Source organism: Pongo abelii, chromosome 22 (genome assembly GCF_028885655.2).
Source record: "Pongo abelii isolate AG06213 chromosome 22, NHGRI_mPonAbe1-v2.0_pri, whole genome shotgun sequence".
Lineage (NCBI taxonomy): Eukaryota > Metazoa > Chordata > Mammalia > Primates > Hominidae > Pongo > Pongo abelii.
In genome coordinates this window covers 47,127,293-47,147,838 of record NC_072007.2, presented here as the reverse complement: position 1 = coordinate 47,147,838, position 20,546 = coordinate 47,127,293, and the positions used below count along the sequence as shown (strand labels likewise).

The following is a 20,546-nucleotide window of genomic DNA, read 5'->3' as shown; positions in this document are numbered from 1 at the left end:
AAGACCACCACATGAATTAAGCCCTACTCTGGGAAACCCACGCTGACCTAGCACTGGGGGCACATTTTTCCACCAGGTGGCTTTAGGGGAGGGACCTGGCAGAATCGAAAATTTGGAAGAGAAAATGCTCTCCATGTGAGTGTTCTCATTGCTACAGGGTTTGAGTTTGGGCTTATTATGTCAGATTTGACTATTAAGTTTTCTTATTTGATGAGGAACATGAAGCTCTCGTTTATTGGCCTCATTAGGCGAAGGTATTACAGGTGTTTCTAAAACAGCTTGTGACCTAATATTTCTTATTGTTAGGTACTTCCAGATGATGGAGTTTGACGAAAATGCCCCAGAGCAGTGAAACTCAGATTTAAGGTTTCAACATTTGCCGTGACTCTTTTCTTTTTATGTCATTTAATAAGTTGTACATATATATTCTAAGGGAAATTATGAGCCGCCTGATTCATTACACATTTTTCCAACTTGTAATTGTGTTGGCATCAAATGTTGGCATCCTTTGAAAGAAACTGCCATATTGCTTGATCATTGTAAATCTCTCAGTACTTTTAACAAAATGGCATTAGAACCATTTTCTTAAAAATTTGCTTTCTCCCATGATCCCTGCTTGGGAAATAGGCAGTGTTGGTAGAATTCTTTCAGGACTCATTTGAAAAACTCAACCTTTCAAGAACAAGTCTTCTTGCTATTGGCATACTGACCTGAAAAACATAAATAAGAATGTCTATGGAGTTCAGGCATGAGTGAGATTATTACAGGAAATTATGTCGTGGAAGAAATAGAAGCTAGAGTGTTAAAACACCAGTTGTTTGGCTGCATGTTTGCGTTGCTTAGTATCATGAGCAAGTTTGTTCAGAGGAATGCTGACTAAATTTATAGTCTGGTAAAGTGGCATTCCTCGTTACAGCAAAATTATCCATGCAGTTTACATATTTGCAAATATGCATAGCATATTGCCAGAAAACAGGGACCCAAGACTTCTGGTAGATCTTTTCTTTTCTTCTCTTTTTGAGACAGAGTCTCGCTCTGTTGCCCAGGATAAAGTGTAGTGGCACGATCACAGCTCACTGCAACCTTGAACTCCTAGGCTCAGGCAATCCTCCCACTTCAGCTTCCCAAGTAGCTGGGACCATAGGCATATAGCACCATGCCCGGCTAATTTTTTTATTTTTAATAGAGGCAGGGTCTCACTTTGTTGCCCAGGTTGGTCTTGAAATCCTGGACTCAAGCCATCCTCGCACCTCGGCCTCCCAAAGTGCTGGGATTACAGGTGGGAGCCACCGCACCAGCCCTGATTTTTTTTTCTTTTTAAAAGGTGGGAAAGTCAGAGGTGAAAAATTTAGTATTTTTTTCCTCTATTTTTTCTGTATATTGGTATGTTGTCTCTGGCTTGCTCTTTCATATGTAATTTCTTATTTTCAGTTTTCAACATACTAAATTTGGTGAAGAGTACAGTGTGTTTTTTGAGGAAATAATTTTCTTAGCAATTTAAACAAACGAAGTCAAAATAATGAGAGCTATATTTTTGAGCTTATAAAGACTCATAAAAATGATTTTTAAACTTATTTTTAAAACTAACATTCTAAGACATAATTTGCTAGATTTCAGTGATAATTTGGGCATGTTCATTCTGCAACTAACAGTTGATCAAAAATCAAAGGATAAAGTGTACCGTAAGTGACAGAAAGGATAGGGGGCATTAAAGCTTTAGCTAACATACTCTGTGTGTTAGAAAAATTACAGATAATTCCATAGTAGGTAGGTATTTTCCTCCCTCTCGGTGAGATTTGTGGAGAATCTGTTACCTCCCAATTTGATCAGACTCTGAGAAGGATAGAGAGAGAAGATTTGATACAGAGTTGATTCCGCAAAACCTCAGTAGCTTTCACCTTGACCTGGCTATACACACACCTCAAGCGTCTCGCTTTGTAGAAGGATGCGCTTCCTCATGTTTGTGAGGCAGGTCTGTGGCTCCTGCAAGTTCTTCTTGAGCAGAATGATTATGTGGGGTGGAAGGAGCCACCCAGTGTCCTAGGGGTCCCAGCTAGCCCAGGATGATAAAGACTCACAGGATGCCAAAGCGGGAGGGGGGCTTGGTGAGCTTTTCCCCAACCCCTGGGTTTCACAGGTTAAGAAGCCGAGACCCAGAGAGACACAATGTCTCTCCCTGATCCTTCAGCAAGTGAGTGGCTGGGTCACACCAGCCGGTGCAGCCCCCGCTGCCAGTCCTCCACCCTTTGGCCGCCTCACACCATCTGCAGGCATCGTGTTCAATAGCAGGTGAGGTCACCGAAGCAGGCGTTTTGAAAGTTTAGAGACTAATTATGACCAGAGCATTGTTTCATGGGTGTCTTGCATGGGAAAGAGGTCTTTTAAAATTCTTTGACTTCTGAACCACATTTCTCCAAGGAGCGCTACTAAATGAATTTATTTTCATACTTAGTTCTGTAAGAAGCAAACTGTGTCATCTCCACTGTATCAAGCCGAAGCTTGTTTTCTAACATTGCAGATGGGACATGCATTAGAACAGCAGCAGGGAGGGCATTCGGGCTCTGTACAGGCAGTGGTCGAACTCCCCTTGTTCTTTGGTTCTTGAGGCACAGAGTAGCCTCCCGGAGGCAGAGGTGTCCGCCTCCCTGGCGTCACCTGTTGTGCAGTAGGTTATAGTTTTTGAAGATCAGTTTCTAGAAATGAAGTGATATATATTGTTCATGATCCTAAAAGATAAATAGGTCACTGCTAGCTTGAACTGTAATAGTCTAGAATAATAACATTGTGAAGAGCATGGCAGCTGTACCATGAAAGGGTGAAAGTGTGCTGTTTCCAGGTAGAATACAGTGAATGAGGAATAGATACGTTGTCAGTCCAATAAATGAGAGATAGATACGTCATCAGTTAAAAATGTGACAAATGGTAACAGTGTGAGGTAATGCATATGTTAATTAGCTAGATTTAGTAATTTCATAATGTGTAGGTACTTCAAAACATCGTGTTGTACATGACAAATACATTCAGTTTTATCTGCCAATTAAATGAGTAATATGCTTCTCTTTTCTTCTCTCTCAATCAGCACTGTGGACTACTAAGTCTTTCTTTTCTTCAGAATTTTATTATTAATTATGATCCTTATTCTCTTTGCTCAAATTATCCCAGATTTGGTTTGAAAAGTAGGCTCCCATCTCCTTTTGACAGGGCCTCATGGATCTTTGATCACTTCCTCACTCTCTGGCATAATAAGACATTCCAGGCATAACCTTGTACCCAGCTCTGGAATGAGCTGTTTTTATATTTTACTTTCTACATTTTTAGAAGGAACTCTGGTTCCTTTTAGTGGGGAATGGTATTTAGATGCAAAGGTCTGGGAACTTCTGCTTCTGAGAATGGCAGACCAAGATCTTACCAGACAGATCCTCCCACCTCCGTCCCTTCCACCCCCGCACACAGAAAATAACTATGAAAACTGGGCATAATTCAGAAAGCAGCTGCCTGAAGCCATTGAGCGTGAGCAGAAGCAGGCCAGCTATGGTGGGATAACCTCGTTGGGTCAGGGTAGGTCTTGAGCTGCACCAAGTAAGCTCAGGGCCAAGGGCAGGTGGTGCAGTGAGAGGGAATCCTAGAAGAAAAGGGCTGGAGAGGGGATCCCCAAATTCTGTTTATACACCTCTTTGGTCACTGAACCATACATGCATAGAATAGACTCAGATCACAATAATGACAAAAAATCTGTGCTTGCTGCCGAAAGGGTCAGAGTTTGCAGTTCAGGTTCAGCTAATTGCCAACCAAAAGAAGTAACAGTCATCCAAGAAAAATCGCAAAATCCCAAACCTCTACAGTTTAGCCGTCCTCACATCTGGGATACAAAGCTAAAATAACCAACATTTGAAGAACCAAGGGAATAGAATACTGGCTCAAGAAAAAGAGAAATCAAATGAAGTCCAGCCCCAAGGGGAAGCAGATATGGAGAGTCACACAGGGTTTTCCAGTGGCTGTTATAACTATACTAAATGGCTGGGTGCCACGGCTCACGCCTGTAATCCCGGCACTTTGGGAAGCTGGGGTGGGCATATTGCTTGAGCCCACCTCAGAGTCTGAGACCAGCCTGGGCAACACAGGGAAACCCCATGTCTACAAAAAATACAAAAATTAGCTTGGCATGGTAGTATGCCCTTGTAGTCCCAGCTACTGGGGAGGCTCAGGTGGGAGGATTGCTTGGGCCCAGGAGGTCATGGCTGCAGTGAGCCGTGATCACACCACTGCACTCCAGCCTGGGTGACAGAGTAAGACCTTGTCTCAAAGCAGAGCAAAACGAAACTATCCTAAATGAAATAAGATGATATATGCTCACTATGAATGAAAAGATAAGATAGCCCAGCAGAGAAATAGAATGATAAAAGGAAGAACCAAATGGAAATTCTAGAACTGAAAATACAGTTATCTCAAATAAAAATTTACTGAGTGGACTTAACAGCTGAAGGCAGAGAGGGGGAAAATGACAGAGGAAAAAGAGAAAATGGAGCAGAAAAAAAGTAGTAGAAGAAATAATAGCTAAAAAATTTCAGAATTCAGTGACAAGTAGAAATTTACAGATATAAGATCATATGCTCAAGAAACACCAATAAGAATAAATATTTAAAAATCCCAGGCTGGTTCTTGCAAACTTTTGCAAACCAAAGATGAAGAGCAAATCTTGAAAGCAACAAGAGAAAAGCCATACAATAATAATCCAGTTAATGGCTGACTTCTCACTGGAAACCTTGCAGACCAGAATGGCATGGAATAACATCTTCAAGGTACTGAAAGAGAATCAGAAAATTCTAAGCCAGAATTTTTTTTTTTTTAAGATGAGGTCTCGCTCTGTTGCCCAGGTTGGAGTGCAGTGGCATGATGTCGGCTCACTGCAATCTCTGCCTCCTGGGTTTGAGCAGTTCTCCTGCCTCAGCCTCCTGAGTAGCTGGGACTACAGGTGCGAACCACTATGCCCAGCTATTTTTTGTCTTTTTAGTAGAGACGAGGTCTCACCATGTGGCCCAAGCTGGTCTTGAACTCCTGCCCTCAAGTGATCCGCTTGCCTCAGCCTCCCAAAGTGCTGGGATTACAGGTGTGAGCCACTGCGCCTGCCCTAACCCAGAATTTTGTATCTTGTAGAAATATCCTTCTAAGATTGAAGGGAAATAAAGGCATTTTTCGATAAAAGAAAAAAGAATTTATCATCAGCAGACCTGCACTGTAAGATATGCTGCAGGAACTTCTTTCAGTTAAAGGGAAATAATACCAGTTGGGAACTCAGGTCCTTGGAAAAGAATAAAGACTACTGGACTGGTAAATATTTGGATCAATACAAAATACTAGTTTTCTTTCTGCTTTTTTCTTCTTAATTTCATTGTTAATCATATAAGGATTTTAAGCAAAAATTATAACACTGTCTTGCAAGGCTTATAACATCTATAGATGAGATACATGTAGCAGCTATAAGGTAAAGACCGGGGGTAGATGCAGACCTCCACAGTGAGAAGAGTTCTTTATTATAGAGGTCATACGGTATTGACTGTAGGCAGACTGTGAAAACTTCTATTTCTAACTTGTAGCCAACTTAAAAATGTAAGTAAATATGTGTTAAGCCAATAGAAGAATTGAAATGGATATTCAAATAGTTTTTTAAAGACAGGAAATAGGGAACAGAGGAAAAAAATTTGATTTTTTTTGACTAATTAAATGAGTAAAAGGAAATAGTTTTTTAAAATTAGGTTTTAATATGATGAGCTATTCAGTAACCATTTAACCTTGGGTTTTTGAAGAACATGAGCATGGGAAAATGCTCCCAATGTTACATTAAGTGAAAAAAGCAAGATGCTCAGCTAGTGTAGTATGACAACAGTTTTTAAAAATACAATGATACAGTCACCCATGTAACATAGAAAAATGCATCAAAGAAAATAAACCAAAATGTCTATTCAGTAACCATTTAACCTTGGGTTTTTGAAGAACATGAGCATGGGAAAATGCTCCCAATGTTACATTAAGTGAAAAAAGCAAGATGCTCAGCTAGTGTAGTATGACAACGGTTTTTAAAAATACAATGATACAGTCACCCATGTAACATAGAAAAATGCATCAAAGAAAATAAACCAAAACGTCTTTTGGTAGAGTCACGAGTGACTTAATGCTTTAGTCTTACTTTTTTTTTATTTTCTAGATTTTCTACAATGAACATGAGTTATCACAAAACTTACTTTTTAGCTATTGCCAGAGTCCTAAAGTGGCACAGTAGTGTTTCTCTGGTCTCATTTTATACACTTCACTAAGTTTTTCTACAGTTTTTAGCTGATTCTTTTAGATTTTCTAAGTGAACAGTTGTGCAATGTGCCCATAATATAACGATTCAGTTATATATTGAGTCATGAGAGCTGTTAATGTCTAACTGTCTGCTTTAATGCAGGGGAGTGTCCCTGAGAACATTCAGGCACTGATCAGTGCCCAAATGACAGGGACTCCCACCTCCTGATGCGTCCAGCCCGATCCACAGAACAGGGTCGTGGTGAGGATGAAACGTGGTGATGAACATAAAGTGCCAGACTCTGTACTTGACCATCACGTGCTCTCACTCAGCGTTAGCGGTTATTATTGTGAGGACGAACCTCTGGCAGCGTATGTTTCTCAGGGCAGGGGACAGAGCTGAGCAGTGGCAGCAGCCACACCAGGCAGTGGGCGGATCATCAGAAAGGATGAGTTATTAACAGTGGGCCCCTTAGGGTGGTCAGTTCTGAGCAGCTGTGCCTAAGCATGAATTCAGTCTGGCCTGCTTTCCTGATTTTAAAATCCACACCGGTATGGAGATGCTCTCGCTTTTGTGGGCCCTGAATGAATGATGAACAATAATAATGCTGACATGTGGCCTAGCGTGTGGCCTCCCTCCGTAGCTTCTGTCATTTCAGGAGGCTCGCCGTGGGAGAATCAGGCTCCAGGTTTATCCCATGAATAAAGAGTCTCCCTGTGGTCCGCAGCCTTTGTTGGTCCTGGTGGTCTCTGTCCTCAGGTTTTCATGCTCTTGCGTAAGCCTCTCCCCTTGCAGGTGGATCGGACCTACTGGATCACTTCTAACAAATCAAATATGGCAAAAGTAATGGGATGGCAACTCCTTTTGTGCACTTCTGGGTGACTTCTGTCTTGCTTGCTTTTCCTCTTCCCCCTACCCCCAGCTCTGAGGGAAGCAAGCTGACGTGCTATGAGTAGCCCCATGGCAAAAGATTAGCAGCTACTGGGGCACCGAGGCCTGTGGCAGACTACAGATGAATGTTGGGAAGGGACAAAGTGGAGGTGGAGCCACTCCCCCAGGCAAGCCTTGAGATGACCACAGTGCCCACTGACACCTTGAGTGCAGCCTTGTGAGAGACCCTGAGCTAAAGGCATCCTGCTGAGCCAACCCAGACTCCAGGCGCATGGAAACCATGGGTTTCTTAAGTTGTCTTCGGCTGCTTAGTTTTGCGTTCATTTGTTACACAGCAATAGATAACTAATACGCTCTCTTAAACAACTTAGAGTCTCTACTGACTTCCCCTGCCTGGTCCCATTCCTCCCACATTTAGTCTTCTGGGAATTGTTCTAGTTTCACCCTTTTATTTTTGAAATTTTTCATCAAGGCACCAAATGCCTTTTCTGCCCATTTCTTCATCTTTCCATCTTGCTTCTAGCCCGGCAACCACTTTTTTGCTGTGCGGTCAAAAGATAGCACGCTGACCGTCACCTTTCATTTCACCTGTTTTTTTTTTTTTGGAAACCTCACCTGCTGCTTTCAAAAGTTGTAGAAAGATGTGGCTTCATTGCGATCTAAAGTCCAGAGCAGGGGCTCTCAGCCTGCTTTTTGTCTCTGTCGTATCTCAAAGACGATGTCACACAGGGAGCCACACTGTGAGCCAGGGCAGTGAGGTGGCTTCTGACCACACACAGTTCCCAGTCTCCTAGCTCCAAGCCCTCCCCCTTACCAGCTGTGTGTGTTGGCTTCCTGAGATGAATGGTGGAAAAGTCTCTGGTCCTGACTGTGCTGAACTCAATGGCGATACCTCTGGACTCGAGCAGCATGTCAGTACAGCTTAGTCGTGTGACCCAGAACATGTCTGTCTACCAAGTTGCTGTATCTGGGAGGCCTGGACAATGACGGCCGCAATTTCCCTCTCCTTAAATAGAGCTTCAGGGAAAGAATACCTCTGTAAGTGATAGAAGGTGAGCATTTAATATTTTAAACCTGAGTGGAATGATTGTACCATCTGCAAACTGTAATAGGAGCCACCATTGTCCCTGGGCCCATGAAGAGTTATGGAGAAAAGTAGGTCATCACACCTCCTGAAAATATTTGCCAGTTGAAAATTAGTTTCTCATAAATTGCCTCTTTATTCTTTTAACTCCTACTTCATGAAGTGGACGTCTAGTGATGGACGCCTCTGTGCTGTCCCTGTGGCTAGTGGTCTGTTCACACCATTCCTGGCTACGTTAGGTGTCCCCAGTGCAGAGAATTAAGTCACGGTAAAAGTATACTCTGGATTTTACCAAGAGGTCACGGAGAGCCCCTCTTCCCTTGGCAGTCAGCGGCATTCTTATTACACTTCATTTATCTACTTGGGAGGACTCGGGAGGACCAGCTGGGCCCCTGTCTGCACTCATCAAGAGTTAATTTCTGAGCGAGGTGCTGTGGTCATGAACGAGTGCAGAAGGCACCCCGGTGGCACTGCCAGACAAGAGGGGCCCTTAATTAGCAGCCACGTTCGATCAGGCTGCTTAACCTGCCGCGGAGCCGGGGAGGTCATGTCCTTCCTGCCGCCCTGCCTGTAAACACAGCACCCAGAGCCGGGCCCGGACTCTGTGTGGCCTGGGAGGAGGAAGGTACCTGGAAGCAAGGAAGACAGTGCAGACCCGAACCTGACCCGCTTCCAGGGGATACCTGGACTCTGCTGTTACTCTTGATGGAGTAGTGAGGGTTAACCGAGAGATAAATTTTTTTTTTTTCTTTAAAATTTGAAGGCGTCCTTTGTCCTAGCCAACTTCATATTTCCAAGCTGGACATCTTACTGGCTTGCTTTCTTTGCTATTAAAAAAAGTCTTATGTTGTCATGTTTCTGGCATCGTCTAGGGCTAGCCATGCACTGAGACCTCTTGCTGTAGTGGAAAGTCGGAATCCTTCACCGATTTCGTGGCCTTGCTGAGTCTCTCCGCAATGTCCTTTGCTCAGATACAAAACGAGGATGATTGTACTGGCCCTGCCACCTCATGGAGCTGTTAAGAGGGAACCGTGGAGAGACAGTTTGTCAACTGTCAAACCCTGTGTCAAATATCAGCTGATAGAATTGGACGCCAGAATGGGAGTGCTTTTACTTGGCTCATTCATTATAGGTAGCCAAGGTCCATTTTTGTTTTAACAGTCACATAGAGAATACCAAAAACCTGATGTTGTTGATAGATGTTTTATACTGTTTTAGAAATGCCATCTACTATGGCAACAGTTAGTAAATAGCAAATAAATACAAGCACTTGCCCACGTTCTGGCCAGGAGACTGGAATCTCAAATGCCCTTTGAGGACCACAGAGGGTCAGAGAGATGGGGATGGCAGGAGGAGGAAGGGATAGGAGGGTTAGTTTTAGCTCCGTAGGACATCTTGCTTAGTCATGAGACACTCCAGGTGTTTGCCTGGGGAAACTTCAGGTGGGCTGTGGCATTTAGTCAGCTAGCTAGGTCATGGTGGGTAATTTTGGGACAACCTGCTGTAGGGTTCTTGAGCAGACCCTTCAGTGGCCTCTGGAAAAGCTCAGCTTCTGATGGTATGTGGAGGAACCCAGCGGCTTCTGGGATCCCAGCCTATGAGTAACTTCATTTATTTAGCACAGTGGCTCAAAATTGCTTCTGGTGATCAAAGAACCCACAAAATAGAATAGGAGGCAGTGCTCCATGCCCTTGTCAGTGAAGCAGAGTGTAACTTGGGAGTTTCAGATGAGTGGCAGTTACCATACCTGCTGGGAGCGTTGCATTGAACCCAGGGACCAGCCAAGAGGAACTAATGGACCCCGTGGAAGATCATTTGAGCCTCAGCTACAGGAAGAGCTGGACGCAGGCCGGGGAGGCGGATTGGTGGACTGAATATTTGTTTAAGGTTGAAATGCTTAGCATTGTAAAGGTGACTGTAAATTTTAAGCTTCATTCTTTATTGACCTGGCAGATTGGAGAGTGCTGTGTCTTGGTGTAATGAAGCATTATGTTGGTACAGTGAAAAGGAAACTGCCTTCCTGGCTGGAATTTGGTCTCCCTAAAAGCTCATGGTCTGGTGAGGTGGATGGCTTGGGAGTGAATGTGTGTATGTGTGTGTGCACAGACGTTGTTCCTGATGGGGAAATTGAGACCCAATTGCCCATCAAATTGCCCGATTCTACCTAGTGATTTCCTGAAATGGATGTTTGATAGCAAATCCATTCCTGTATTGCAGGCTTTTTTTTTTTTTTTTTTTTTTATAGAAAAAAACAAAACAAAACACTTTGGAAGTTTTTTTCACCTTATGAGTTTTTTTTTTTTTTCTTTCTTTCTACTTCTGCTGTGGAAACATGGAAATGATATAGGTAGAGAAAAAAATAATTGAAATTGAGGAATAAATCAGTTGCGGGATACTTCTTACAGCCAAAACCTGTCGGGGCTCTGAGGGATACTTCTTACAGCCAAAACCTGTCTGGGCTCTGAGCTCTGTAAGGGAACGCCAAAAGCTAGCTGCTGCCTCCAGGAGCCTCGCTGTGCTCCTCGTGGGCATAAACTGGAACCTTGGCAATAAACTTCTGCACACAAGGTCGCCCTGTGCGAGCGTTTCTGGAATCCAGATTTAATACTGCACACGACACCTTGTTTTGAAAAGAGAAAATCACTGCTTTCAATGTTATGGAAGTCTATTTCATGCTGAACATCGAAATACTGATGCTCTCTAGGCAGAGACCATGGAGAAGGAAGCTGGGGACGTTTTGTCCTCCCTGTTCCCTGCCTGCAGGGGTGGACTCAGCTAAGACTATGCCATGAGCCTCCTTCTCATCATGAAGGCCGGCTTGTCGATGGAAGAAGATGTGCCAGACAGCCACTTCGCACCCAGCTCTGTGATGCCTTGGGCTTTATGGACCTAGTAGTGTGTTCTGACCTGTCTTCAAACTCCATCCACCCAGTTGTCACCATGACAATGAGTATTCCACATGGGTTTCATGTCTAGTTAAGGTGACAGGGTTAGGAACTGGACCCTGATCGCCCAGAGTTTTTCTTCACATCCATAATTTTGATTTAATCATGTTCACCCATATCTGCACGCATCTCTTTGACCTCTAAAATAAGAATTAGAAGTCTTATTTTGAGATTATCAGGATATTAACTTCTATTTCAATTTTGAAACACTCCCTGTATTGGCTGATATATGACTATGGACTGGTGAAAGCCTGCTCTCAGGCTGTTCTGTTGAATTGTGTGGGGATCATGCCTTTTTTATGGAATTGCACGACACTGAATCCCATTGGGAGTGAAAAGGTAACCCTACTTCTGTCATAAATCTGTTTTATCACAGAAACTCTGTTCTTCTTGAAGTTCAATACGATGCAAAGAAAAGTGGAAAGGGCTTGAGATTTGGATGCAGAGGTCAGGGAATGAAGTCTTGGCTGTGCCACTCATCTGTTTGGATGCTAAATGACTTCTCCAAGCCGCAGTTTCTTCACCTGGAAAATGGCAATAACAATAGCAACTTTTCAACTTTTTTTAATTGACTAAATTTTCTGAATGAATAAATAAGACATCGTGAAAAGTGCCGTGTAAACATCTGTAAAGTACAAGGCAGATGTTAATTGTCCACGGAGAGAATGTTTATGGCAGAGAAAATAGTGATTCCCAACCCTATTTCATTTTTCTCCTGGGTGCATAGTCCCCTTTCAGTTGGGCTGGCGTTGCCTGGACAACCAACAGACAGATGGACATGAAGTACGCTTCTTCCAGGCCTGGCCCATGAGATTCTCCCACCATCCCTTTCCCCGTATGCCGCAATCTTGGAGATCTTGTGGGAAAATGGTGGCATCCCAAGTTGGAAGAGGCCTGTGGCCCTGAGTCACCACTTGGAGGAGAGCTGCCTGACTAGCCCTGGACTTGGGCCACTGCAGTTGGACTTGTTTCAGCTAATGTTAGCCTACCTTGATGAATCACAATTTTGAAAGAGAATATTATTTGCTACTGTTAGCATATAAAATAGTTGTATTCTTGTATACCTTACATCATATACATTATGAATATTGTTATTAAAGAATATTATATATATCATATTGCTGCTAAAATTGCAAATGAAAATAAGATCAATGCTGAATGCAGTGGCTCACACCTGTAGTCCCAATACTTTGGGAGGCCAAGGCATGAGGATTGCTTGAGACCAGGAGTTTGAGACCAGCTTGGGCAACATAGTTAGATACTGTCTCTATAAAAGAAATTAAAAAATTTAAAAAATACAAAGAAAGGAAATCAATCTGTTTGCAATTTTTATAAATAGAACATAACTACTCACAGTGAAGCAAATTAATATCTGAAGTTTTGCTAAATTTTTTGTGCATCCCTTGACTAGGAAGGAAAGTTAATAGACTCTCTGAGATCCACTCATGCTAGAAACATTAATAATAATAAAAAGATGAACTACCACTGATTAACTACTTACTGTGCACCAGACATGCTATGCCAAAAGCTTTGTAGACAGGACGGGCATGTGCCTTGCAATGAGATGGCAGATGTGGCCCTGATCTACGTATTTGTTCTTTCTTTCAAATTATTTTTATTCCTGTTAAAATTGAACTATGAGACAGATGCCTGTGTTTTTTTCCTTTTCTTGATTGTCATACTCTCTCCCATTGTTATAATAGAATGTGGCACAGATGAGTTGGGCTGGAGAGCTAATTATGCATGATAACCTGATTTCTAAAATATCACAGGATAGAGGCAACTACTAAAATCAATTTCTAGCAGTCCGTTGCAGGTTGAAAAGTTAACTTGCGTCTCTGTTGTGAACTGGGTGTGTTTTGGCTGGCACGAATAACGAGGGTAATCATTGAGGGGGCATTCACGGCTTACCAGTGATTGACCAGTCTGTTGTTTAATTTTCCTACATAAATATGTCCAGCTGCATATTTATGTAGGAAATACATAAATTTCCGGCATGTCCCATGTCATCAGCCTTAGGCGTCCCAGAACAATGTCCATAATACAATCTCCATTCAGGCGAATGTTGCCACGGATGACACAGCTACATATCACAGCCATGGATGCTTTGTGATGAAACCACTTCAGCCTTGTCATCTCATCTCTTTCCTAAAACACCTCTCTCCGCCCCTCAACTAAGTGGAGGGAATTAACACTGTCCACTTAGAAATGGCAGCCATCACTGAACTCACTATTCTTGGTGGGTTCCATAATACCTGGGCTTGCGTTGTGAAGTTTTGTGAGTTAGGCTGTTTTAAGGTAACAGATGATGGAAAGAGAATTTTTAGTTACTGTCTTTTACTTGAAGTGAAGCAAACATTCTGAAGATGGAAGAGAATATCGCATAGTATTATAGCTGAGCCATACTCCGTGGAACCCTGTAGCCTGATGACCTAGGTTCAAGTCCCAGCCCTGCCATTTCGGTGGGTTTTAGTTTCCTTAACCTATTAAGTGGGAGTAATTCTAGTACCTTCCTGCCTCTGTTTCCTCACTAGTACAACAGGGTTAATAACAGTGCTGCTCCATAGGATGAATAATTTCCCATAAACTGCCAACAGCGGTACCGTCAGGGAGCCACCCTCAGCTCTCCTTGTGACTGTTATTATTCCTGCGACTGCATCTGTTCCATACCTGATGGAGAGCTTGGTCACAGAGTCTGTTTTCTCAGCTGATTGTTCAAATGACTGCTGTTTCTTTGTGTCTGTTTGTTCACCAGGTACTTACGGAGTACCCACTGTGTGCCAGGAGCATTCTAAGTGTGCCCACATCTGTGTCTTCTGTTTTCAGCATGAAAACATATGTTTCTGCTGATCCCTGCCAGCATCAACAAGTAGTGCCCTCATCCCTCAGACTCTCACCATGGTCCTCTTTGATGATGGAGTGGTGGGGTCAAGCTGGCCACAGAGTCTGTGGGGTCATTTGAGCTCACGGTGATTTGTCCAGAAGTTGTTTTCCTGTATTTTCAGTGGCTAATGTTGATCACGGTTCATAAATGTGGAAATGGTGGAAATGGGTCATAAGAAACTCACACCACCCTGATTAGAAAGAGGGACGGCTGGATTTTCCTCACGGGGCTTGTGTGTCTAAATGTTTACATTTTATTCTTATTAGTTGTCCACAAACAACCCTATGATTTTGGCTAGTTACTGAATTTCTATTTTTCCAAATTTGAGAACTGAGGCTTAGAAAACTGGAGCAACTTTCTGAGCCTCTGGGCTGAATTCGGGACTCTGATTTGTAGGGTCAAGTTTTCTGCTCCTTGGAAATCTGGCAGATCCAGATTGGATGGAACTGTGTTGGACGTTGTTGGCACTGCTTACAGATGAGAGAGGCTGGGGAGACCCAGCACTTTGTTAACACAGTCCGACGAAAGTATGTGAGTGGGCACACAGGTGGGGTGTTCAGGCCGCAGCCCCTTCCCTTCTCTATGTCCATGTCCTACAGAGTGTCCCTTAGTCCCCTGCCTTAAGATTCATCTCTAAATTGATGGTTTCCAAGTTGACATCTCTGATCTTTTCCCTCACCTCCAGATTCTCACATTTATTTGCTGCCTGGATATATAAATAAGCTGTAGTTCAACTCAGATATAATTTTTACAAATCCAGGAGACATCTTAAAATTAACTTGCCCTAGTATTCAAGACCATGCGTGTTGGTGTAAGGATAGAGATATGCAGATGAATGGAACAGGATAAGTGTCCAGAAGTAGACTCACCTGTATGTGGCCAGTTGATGTTTGATAGAAGTGCCAAGGTCATTCAGTGGAGAAAAGATAGCCATTTCAATAAATGGTACTTGAACCATTGAATATCTGCTTGCATAGGAAAAAAATCTCACTGTTACATAACACCGTATGGAAAAATTAAGTCAAAACGGATCATAGACTTAAATTTAGTTGCAAAAACTTTTAAGCTTCTCAGAGAATATATTTGTGACATTGGAGTAGGGAAAGATTTCTTAAACGAGACACAAAAAGCATGAACTATAAAAGAAAACATGATTAAAATGGACTTTGATCTAAAAAAACTTCTTTTCTTTATAAAACACAGTTTAAAAATGAAAAAGGTAAGCCGCAGACTGGGAGAAAATATTTGCAAGACATATATTTGACAAAGGACATATAGCCAGAATATAAAGAACCTTACGACTCAATATTAAGACAACTCAATTTTTTTAAAAGGCAAAAATTTGAAAAGAGACTTTAGCAAAGAAAATTTATAAATTCCTAAAGGCACATGAGAAAATGCTCAATGTCACCAGTCTTCAGAGAAATGCAAATTAACACTATGATAAGATACCACTTCACATGCATTAGTAGGGCTGAACTTTAAAAAGACTGACAATACCAAATGTTGACAAGAATGTGGAGAAACTGGAACTCTCGTGTGTTACTGGTGGGGATGCCGAATGATAACAGCCACTTTTGAAAACAGTCTGGAATTTATCTTGGGTAAATCCCTAGGAATGGCATTACTGGATGATATATAGTGAGCAGATCAGATCAATCAGTCAATCAATTGATGGATGGATGGCTTTCCAAGACAAATGAAAACATTTGTCTATACAAAGACTGTATGTAGATATTCATAGCAGCATTATTTGAATAACCCCAAACTGGAAACAACCTAAATAGTCATCATTTGGTGAATGGATAAACAAATTACTAGAATACAACTAGGAATCCAAGCAATATAAAGGAACAAAATGTTAATTAGTGTGACAGCATGGGTGAATCTTGAAAATATTATGCTAAGTGAAAATTCATAGTCCTCACCTCCCTGGAAGCCCTGTGTGATTGCCTCCCTTCCTCCCCGAAATACCTGCACACACACATACACACGCTGTGCACACACTTCATCCAGTGGCCTGGGCCTCCTTGTTGGGCCTCAGGTCAAGCACACGCTACTACCTCCATCCTTTGTGTTTACTCTTTTCCCTGCCCGGATCATTCCTTGCCAAGGTAGCTTCCCGAGTCTCTCACTTCCTTCAAGTCTCTGCTCACGTGTTAGCTTATCAGAGAGGCCTTCTCCCCACCATCCTTAGCTCCCACTACTTCTTCTCTAACCCCACAACCCAATATATATGTCTGTATTTGCATATTTGTTGAGTATCTGACTCCTCCTGCCAGAATGTAAGCCTACTTGGTTTACTGCTGTATTTCTCGGTCCCTAGAACAGCGTTACATAGTAAATGCTCAATAAACCAGTGTTAAGTCAACATGTGAATGCACAGAATTGGGAATGCAGGCGTCAGGGCAGGGTGAGGCTTCAGACCGTGTGTGCCCACCAAGTTGCACACCATTGTATCGTACGCTAACGGCTCTCTCCATTAGCCTTCTCATTTTTTCTTCTGCTGAGCAGGCTCTGGCTCAGTTCAGCTTTGAGAAACAGTTGAAATCCACACCAAGAATAACTGCAGATGCATTTAATTCCTCATTAATCTGATATGTTTAAATGGATTATTGGGAAATTCTTCATAATGTTTTTGCAAAGATGTTAACTTAGAGCTTTTTACACAGGGAACTTCTCACGTGATGCGCAGCCCATTAATTAGTCATTAGTTCTCCCCTCTACTATTTATGAAAACACAAACATAAGCAAAGCTAGGAGAAAAATAATATTTTTATTAAATTAATTTTAATGTTAAATAATAAATAAATATAATTATTTCTAATAATATTTACAAAATATTGGTCTTAAATGCTATTAAAACAACTGTGGATATGGGAGCCAATACTGTTTTCTGACATTATCACTCTATTATGTTGCTGAATATTTGTTTTAAGGCCAGATTGGAAGGTTTTCAGACATAGCACAAAATATTGTCTTTGGATGGTACAGCCATAAGTTATGTCAGGCAGTGTTAAGAGAGATTGTGATAGGCTGGGCGCAGTGGCTCACCCCTGTAATCCCAACACTTTGAGAGGCTGAGGCGGGTGGATCACCTGAGGTCAGGAGTTCGAGACCAGCCTGGCCAACATGGTGAAACCCCATCTCTACTAAAAATACAAAAATTAGCCGGGCGTGGTTATGTGCACCTGTAGTCCCAGCTACTTGGGAGGCTGAGGCTGGAGAATTGCTTGAACCTGGGAGGCGGAGGTTGCAGTGAGCCAAGATCACACCACTGCACTCTAGCCTGGGCAACAGAGTGAGACTCTGTTGCAGGAAAAAAAAAAAAAAAAAAAAAGATCATAATAAAAAGTCACTTTAATAAACTTGTGGATTTAGGTCTGATTATTTTTGTTTCTGTAGGTGCTGCATTGCTTGTCTCTCCTGAATTTTTATTTCTGGAAGTTATTATTCATAAACATGGGTCCCCCACATATCCCTCAGTAGAAGAGTCAAAAGGAGAGCTAACATTGAAAGTAGTTTTTCTTCCTTCTTTGTTAGTGGCCCGGATAACGTTTGGTAGAGTCTGTGGGAAGACTGGAAGGCTCGGATGGTGCATGGGATCATTTGCCGGTTTGGGGAAGTCTCCCAGCGCCCTGGATTATCCGAGTCCTGGTCCCTCACAGCTCTCGTGGGCCCTGCTGATACATCTAAAACAGATTGCTGTAAAATGCTTAAATAGTTAAAAGAAACATGCTTTTGGGAATTGGAGAATCTAGTAAAATCATTAAATTGATCAGACTAATAGATCATTTGGACTGACCTAGGGCTACTGAAATTACCAAATGTCTGTTCTGCATCTATTCAGAAAATCATGTGATTTTCCTCATTTTGCCCACCCATATGTTATGTATTATGTTGATACATTTTTCTGATGTTAAACCATCCTTGCATTTCTAGGATAAACAATATGTGATTATATTACACATAAGATGTAGCATTGAATTAAGTTAGCTAGCATTTTATTCATGATTTTCACATCTGTGTGTATAAGTGCTTGGGGTTTTTTGTTTTCTTCTTCACTATCTGGTTGAAGAATTGAGATTATACTAGAATCATGAAGCGAGTCAGGCAACTTTCCCTCATTTTCTAATTCGTGGGACATAATGGGCTGTTTTTAGAGTTACAGATGGCAACTATTTTGAGTCCCAGGTGTGCTTGGTTTACTTAAGCCACCAAAATATTTTTTAAAACCTTGTCCTTAATTAACCTTTTAAATTAAAAAGATGCTTTTCTAGTTTCACTGTTTTTCTTTTTTCCACTGAATGACCTAAATTAACTGTTTGGTTAATTTTTAATGAATATTTATTCACTCATTCATTTGACATTTATTTAGATGTATTGGGCATTTGCTGTGCACAGGGCATTATCCCAGGCACTGGGGGAGGAATTAATGGCAGGATCTCTGCCCTCAGTTCCTCCAAAAGGGAAACAGAGCTTGTCCACAGTTAGTAATAACTTACTCCCTGAGGCAGGATGTCTCAGGCTGTGACAGGACTGGGTTGGACTGCTTGGGGCCTTCAGACATCTGTCTCTCAGGGAATACTAATTTTGCATATTTCTTGAGCTGTAAAGGAGTCATGGCTCCAAAATTTCTGGTTTCTGTTAGAAATATTCATAACTATTCGTCAAATGTTTATAAAACGCCTACCATATGCTAGGCAGAGTATGGAGCATAGCAACTATGAAATCTATTTCAGTAGCTTGTGTCCAGAACCCTCAGTATTTGGAAAGTTGCATATTGTCATCATTTACTCCCGTTTTGATTATATTAAGAAAGTATGTGAGGGCATGAGCCTCTCAGGAGGGGACCTCCATGTTTCCGGATCCCTCCTGCCCTCTGTGGGACCTAGATGCTGGCTAGCTGAGCGCCGTCAGTGTGTCCTGGCAGAAGACGAAGCACATTTCCTTTCTTCTCTTTTTTGCAGTTCCAGTGTGATGACATGGCTTGGTCACCATGCTTCGTGTTTGCTAAAAAGAAACCAGGGATGTGAGTTTCTGAATTCTTAACCTGGTGCCTTTGCCAGAGAACAAAGTCAGGTTAATCAGACGTCTTCCCCTCTCCAGCCCAACTCATTCCCTAGCTGACCTCTCCTGGTCCCATGGTTCTAAGAACCATCTCCACGATAATGATTCCCAAATGAATATCCTAGCCCAGACCTCTCCCTCCCACTCCAGACTTCTGCTTGGATTCCGTGGGCTGTCTCATAGGCATCTTACACTTGCTACATCCAAGTCCAGCACCAGATTCCACCCTCCAGCCTGCCCAGCCCTTGCCTCCCACTTTTGGGAAGTGACACATCACTTTTTCCTTGAGTTATGCGTGCCAGAAATCGTGAACTCACCCTTGACTCCATCTTTCTTTCAGGAGCTCAGTTCATCATCAAATCCTCTTGGTTCCACTTTCAAAATGTGCAGAACACATCTCTTTCTTCCTTCCACCAGGCTGTTTTCCATGTAGCAGCCAGGTGAATTCCTCTAAAATGTAACTTAGTTATCTCATCCCTCTTAGCTTCCTCTTAGCTCAGTGTTGCTTCCTACTTCATTCAGTAAAAAATCCAGAGTCCTTACTATGACCTGCACACTTCCAAATCTGCCCCCCAACCAGCATAACCCTTATTCCTATTCTCCCCAACCCCATACGCCCAGAGTGTGCTTCAGTCACGTCGGTCACCTTTCTGTTCCTCTCCAAACCCACTGAGGGCCTTTGGCCTTGCCGCTGCCTCTGCCTGGAATAGTCCTCTGTCACATGTCTTCATGGTATGCTCTCACTATCTTCTCTCTGAACAAATGCCTTATTGTAGCAGCCTTCAGGGACCATTTGAACACCCCATCCTTTGTCCTTCCTTCTACCCCTTATCTGCTGTATTTTGTTTTCACTACATTGACACATTATGCATTTACCTGTCTCTCTCCCACCCCCTTGCACACACGTACTAGAATGCCAGCTCCCTGTGTGCAGAGACAGAGCGTTTGTTCACAGAAACAACCCCAGAGCCTGGAGAGGGCCTGGCACAAAGTTGCCGAATCATCTGTATCCTCACGGGTTTGCTCCCAGGAGCTCAGAGATCGCCTCTTTGGAAAAGTTGCTCCAGGGAGGCCATAATGAGCCAAGCATAACCCAGTCACACCCCTAGCTTGTCTTTAGTAGAAGCTAAGAATCCAGGGCAGGTCTGAAAGCACATTCACAGGGTGGTCTGAGGCTTCTAAACAGCTGTCCACATAGGTACTAACTTGGTAAATCCTCCTAACAACCCTATGACTGAAGCAGCGTCTTCATGAGGGATGCTTTCAATGGGAGAGGTTAAGTAACTTGTCCGAGGTCTCTTGGCCATAAAGGGACGATATTGCACCAGCAGCCACATGCCTGACCATTTAGGTAGCTTCTGACTACCACTTAATTTCTTTAAGGTCTGA

The 20,546-nt window shown here is 42.6% G+C and overlaps 1 protein-coding gene and 1 long non-coding RNA gene across 12 annotated transcripts in view; one reads left to right on the top strand and one right to left on the bottom strand.

Annotated features, from left to right (window-relative positions):
* The window catches only part of HLCS (holocarboxylase synthetase), a 241,658-nt gene that overhangs the window by 175,577 nt on the left and 45,535 nt on the right, over nt 1–20,546 (top strand). The window lies entirely within an intron of this gene.
* LOC129052318 (uncharacterized) lies at nt 293–7,885 on the bottom strand. Its single transcript, XR_008517314.2, has 3 exons — nt 6,240–7,885; nt 1,921–2,693; nt 293–710 (listed from the first exon to the last, which is right to left on the bottom strand). It is a non-coding gene; the product is annotated as an uncharacterized LOC129052318 (long non-coding RNA).